Raw genomic sequence first — 5,740 nt, 5'->3', positions numbered from 1 at the left:
AAGGCATTATTGATCATTTTGGCCATGGACTTGGAGCCACTGTATTCTCTACAGTCTACACAGTGCTTAAGGACCATCACATGATAAATGAGCTTTGTAAAAAGCTTGGATATCTCCAACTAATTCTCTGCTCCAAACACCTCCTGGAAGTGGCAGCACTCTTTCTGAGCTTGTGCATATCTGCTGAGCAGTCCTGCTCGCTGCTCACTAAGAAGACTGGAACGCCCATAAATGTGCCACGGAAGAATAAAGCAGTTACACAGTAACCAGCAACCCAAGCACTTAAGGTGACTGAGTAAGTCCACATTCACAGTTTTGTTTTATTTTTTTACTGCCTCTGTGATGTTTAAAATGTGTAATATACTGAACTGCTGCAAACCTACAAAATAATTCAGTAAAATAAAATCCCCAGTATGTTTACTTTATCCATTTACAATTTACATAAACATGCAAGGAAGCACACAGAGGTTATTTGATTTACCCAGTTAATGGAATGCTTTAAGATCCAGTGTGAGTCAGAAGTGTCTTCATCCCTGTGCTCCTGCTCAGATTTACTCTTTCTGGCCACAAACATAAGTGAACTTTGTGCAGGGAATCTCCAAATCAGTGTGTTGGAATGCAGACCATAGCTGACATGATACCACATGGATCCTCACACTGATGGGCTGATTTAAGAAATGGGGCTCATTAGTTCATGAAAGTAAGTCATCCAGCTCAGCTTCAGTAACAGCTAACACCAACAACTACATGTATGGTCACTGACCCAGTGCTGCTTTCCCCTTGGGCCTCAATGATCTGCCACAGGGCACTCTTGGCATACAGGAAGGACATTTGGTCACTTCACAGGCTCCCTCAGGATACACCTGCAGCTTCCTCTTTGACACATCAAAGATCAAATGCAGTATATCATCTACCAACTGATCAGACTACAAAAACGATGAATTTTTAGAAGCATGGATTTCTTTATTGTCCACAAACTGCAAAAATTGTGAAAATTGCTGAGAAACTCGGTAAATCATTTGGCAAAGTGACTGGATGAAAACTGTCTCCCGGTGACCATTGTTTTATAGTATAATCTAGAACAAAAACAAGTCGAAAAATATGAGTGTTTGTTTTAAAAGTAATCAAATCTTAGCCAGTAGCATAAATACAAGTGGAGGGTGAAGCAAAGTAAATGAAAAAGCTCTCTGAGAGGCAGTGAACACAGCATGATGCCAGCTTAGTCAAATTATGGAACAAAGATTACTATATTTACTGTGCATGGTTTCTCAGAGAGGGCAAACAAGCTAATTAATTTAGGCCAGAAGAGAAGAAGATTGAAATTTTATACCCTTCTGCAAACCATCATTCTATTACAGCCTGTAAGATAAACACTGAGTGGTGGTAAAATGTGCACATCGCTGATTCCAAACCCATATGAAACAGACTGTAAAGGAGGTTTTCTTGAGTCACATTAAACTGATATAGTGTATTTCGTTTAGGGCCAACAGAAACAATAAGGAAAACCCATGAGAGTCATATATTATATATCTTTGTATGCTATAACAATATTACTGGTTTAATGAGTATATCAACATAACGACAATGGAAGCACACTCTCCAATAAAATGTTGGAGAATCACCGCAGAACAGCTGGGGAGAATACGATGGTAAAAGAAAGGGAGTCAGTATTTCCCTGCTTCACAAGGCCTGTGACTCTAAATGTGGCACGGTTGTTGGAAAATTGTTGCCTGTTCTAATGAGTCAAACTTCTGCTGTGACGGTTGAGTCAGAAGCAACATGAAAGCATGCGTCTGTCCTGTCTTAAAAAGTGTGAGGACACACTTTGGCCATCTTAGAACTAGTTTTAAACAGCACATCATACATGGGTATTGTTGCTGACCATGTATAGTGTATACATCTATTAAAGTCTGCTTCCAGCTGGATAACACACCATCTCACATAGCTTAACTCAAATCAAGCTGGTTTCTTGAATATAACAGTGGGTACACCGTGCTCAAGTGGCCTCCACAGTTGCCATACTTCAGTCCAATAGAGTACCTTTGGGATGTGGTGCATCGAGAGATTTGCATCATGGACGTGCAGCTGACAAATGAGCAGCAACTGCATGATGCTGTCATGTCAGCCTGGACCAACATCTCTGAGGAATGTTTGAGCATTTTTAACAGTATGATATCTCATTATAAAGCAAAAAGAAGAAGAAGAAGTAGAAGAAATAGCTCAATGCTTACTAACTGTTTCCTATTCTTTTTCTAGAATAGAATGACAGCAGCTGTTTTTGTGGTCAAAAACATGAATGTCATTTCTTGTTAGCTGAAGGTGAGACTCTTTCTGTTAATTCCAGAGAGGGCTAAATAATTCTCACATCACTGTGCTCTAAAGTATTTAGAGTATTTATATTTCATTACATACATTTAATCTGTGATGGGAAGCATAGCAGATAGATTAGATAAATGCACAAACATGTAGTAATTTTCCAGAAAAGAAAGGTTGAGATTGGTGTTTGCTCATCTGCTTTTCCAGCCCCGTTGTTCCTCAGCGGAGCCAACTTGATGATGTTACAAGAGCTAAGTGAGCTGTTAAAACTGTCCCTCTTCCTCTCTCCAGTGTACACAGCCTATCACTGTGCCAGCTGCTCAGACATGCTGTGAGTTGTCTCGCAAACACCGGTGTCCCCTGTGAAAACTCAGTGAAAATCTCTACCACTCTTCAGTTAGTGCTAAAATTTAAGGATTTGGCAGAAAAGTCACGCAACACAATACTGACAAGCAGCCTAAAACAAAGGCAGGACATTTATACCTCTAAGATTATTATGCACAACAGATGATTTGATAAATGTGCTTGTGTCACACAATAAAACCACATCTAATTATGCTTCATCCCATTCAGAAACATCTATCATCACCTTTTGTGAAGCGCCTTTTTACCCGTTACCCCACTTTGTGAACACATTACCTCAACGAGGTGATGTAGGATTTTCACATTAATACCATAGGTGCTACTAAAAAGCTCACACCAGTTCAAATCTCAGTGACCTCGACCTTAAGTTTTCCAAAACTCTTGTCAATGCACATACAGACACATCAGGGGAAGCTTAGAGTTCGATTTCTTACCCAAGGATACTTCAGCATGAGGAGAAGGAGTCGAGAACTGATCGACCTTATTTTCCAATTGGTACGCAACTCACTCTGCCAAGTGAGCTACCGCCACCCTTAAAATGCATCGCCCGGGAATCGAACCCAGCTCGCAAGAATGGGAATCTTGCATGATACCACTACACCAGCGATGCTTGAGATGCACCAACCTTAAAGACTCCTTAAGGTGGATGTGAGGTCTGTGGAATTGTCAGCTCTGAATTTCAGAGTTCTCATAAACAGAATCTATGGCTAACACACACACAGGCACGTTACCAAGACTATAAAATGCCAGCAGATGTTTCCAGGTGTAACGTGCCAGTTAACCTCAGCAAGGCACACAATTTAGATCCCCTCTCTGCCCCCTGCAGCACTAAAAGACTCCAAACTTCCCTGCGTCACTTTCCAGCTCGTGTTTTTCTCTCACTGCATTTCTGTCTGCCCTTTTCATTGTTCACCAAAGGTCACAGAAGTGTCTCATTATTATCATGTGATGTTTTGCGTGAAGACTGAAGACTGAAAGGTCACAAGCCTTGTTCACAAATAAAACATAGCAAGAGGCCTCCTGACCAAAATAGTGTACATATAACAATTATTGCTGTGTGTGTGTGTTGGTTAAAAATAAAAAAAACAGACTGATCTCGAGAGGAGGATAAGCAGTGTAATGTAAAAACAGAACTTTCTTCTTTGTTCTTAAAGCACAGGCTTTTTGCAGCAAACTACAAAAGTCACAGAAGTCAAACTGCAACTTGCACCAAGAGGGGGGTTGTTATTTTATTTTTACAACGCTAACACTTTAATGCATCACCAGGGGGCTTCTGTTAAATGTCCTTCTCTCTCCAGGAAACCCTTAAAATCCCTACGATGAATCTCGCCTTCCATTTTCTGATTAAAACTAAAACAAATATCCTGATGCAGAAAATCCTATGTTAAGTGAATTCTATGACACTTAGAACTCTTGAACTTCTACTTTTAAATATGAGGATTGTTTTGTTTTTAACTTTTTTAAATGTTTTTTTTTCACATGCAATTAAAACATCGCAACTTTTTTTCTCCACAGTTTGTGTGACGCGAGGCAGGAGCCAGCAATGTCTCCTGGGCCACGTTGAAGGGTTACATCACGTCTGTGCTGCCGAAAGAGTCCAGCAAGTTACTTCTCCCTCTCTCTCTTTAATGCTCTCCAGACAATCAGATTCATTATTACATGCTATGTGTTCTGATGGTGTTCTGTTTGAAGTGGCCATGAAAGAGCCTTTTAAGAACCGTGCAGACTAGGTGGGCGGTGCTGTCTGCATGACTCACTTCTACATACATCAGGGCAAAGAAGCGATGGGTTTTAAGAAGCATTTCATTACGTAAAACTAAAAGATAAAACTTCAAATGATGCATGCTAACTGATTTATGACTCGGGAATATTCAAAACAAATGTGAAAAGAAACTCGTAAAACTCATGGTGATGTGCATTTTGCCCTGCTCGCAGGCTTCCAGGAGCTACTAACCTTTAGACTGATTGCTTTCTTACATTTGACAGATTGAACTGAAGGTTTGGGTTACAATCATAGGTACAGGCCGATGATAGTGGCTGCTTTGAAGAAAAAAAAACTACTTCAGAGCAAAAAGACTGTCAAATCTCAAGGAAACAAGTGTGACTAATTACACAATTTTTAGTTCTTTAGTCTCATCTGATTAATTCTTAAAACTTCTGTCCGCTCACAAAAAAATCTCTCTCTACTTTATGTTGCATCAAAGCAGTTTGAGAGATTATTCAACCAAATATTTTAAATGTCACGAAGGTTTTAGAAGTAATAAAAGAGTCTTTTCTGAATATTTTTGCAGTTTCGGCTGTGTAATTCTGAGCACTCTTACCACCCTTCCACACACCATTAATGAAGCTATAAAACACCCATAACCTCGGACTGTATGTGACATGGCAGTGACAGGATTTTGATATAAAGTTAACATTGCTTCGTTTTGATCCAGCATTTAACCTGCTTTGCAGTTTGTAATATGTCCCTGTATACGTCTTTTCTCCCCATTCCCCTTCCTTAAGAACCACTTCTTGACAGTCACCCTTCCACTGAGACTGTTTCAGATAAGACAGGTCTCGTGTCTGGATTTCTTCTAAACAACACGGCTTTCATCTGCTGTAGATTTTTTTCCCCTCCACTTTCCCATTTTTTGGAAATCACCTTGCTGTTGCTTTTTTATGCCTTTTAAATTGCGTTATTTTTTGCTTTTATAGCTCAAACTAAATAAAATTAGGGGGAAATGTGTTTTTCTGACAGGCTGCTAGTAACAAAGTGCTTAAATATACAATTTAAATGGGTTTTTTTGCTAAGTTATCTGTTATGTGTAGACACAACACTGATTAACCCTTGAGTTAGGTGCTTTTTTATGCTTAAATGATTCATAGGTCAGTTTTAAGTGGCTTAGCAAACATGTAAAATGAGGAGAAAAGCGGCCAGTGTCCAAAAAAAGAACTATCTCTCAAGACCACCATAAAAGTTACAAGACAGTCAGGCTCCTTGGAAGCAAAATATAAAGAAATGACAGGGGACTCCAGACTTTTCTGCAGTACTGTATCTTAAATAAGAATGCTAACATGC

At 39.6% G+C, this 5,740-nt stretch overlaps 1 non-coding gene across 1 annotated transcript; it reads right to left on the bottom strand.

Annotated features, from left to right (window-relative positions):
• Positions 1-3,218: 3,218 nt before the first annotated feature.
• Positions 3,219-3,289, bottom strand: trnag-ccc (transfer RNA glycine (anticodon CCC)). Its single transcript has one exon. It is a non-coding gene; the product is annotated as a tRNA-Gly (tRNA).
• Between the last annotated feature and the right edge of the window lie 2,451 nt (positions 3,290-5,740).

This window comes from Mchenga conophoros, linkage group LG1, assembly GCF_057382185.1.
Source record: "Mchenga conophoros isolate Kocher_MC1m ecotype Shallow Benthic linkage group LG1, M_conophoros_male_GT1.1, whole genome shotgun sequence".
In the NCBI taxonomy this organism is placed as follows: Eukaryota; Metazoa; Chordata; class Actinopteri; order Cichliformes; family Cichlidae; genus Mchenga; species Mchenga conophoros.
Note: the sequence above shows the minus strand (reverse complement) of the source record. Positions and strands in the feature narration are given on the sequence as shown.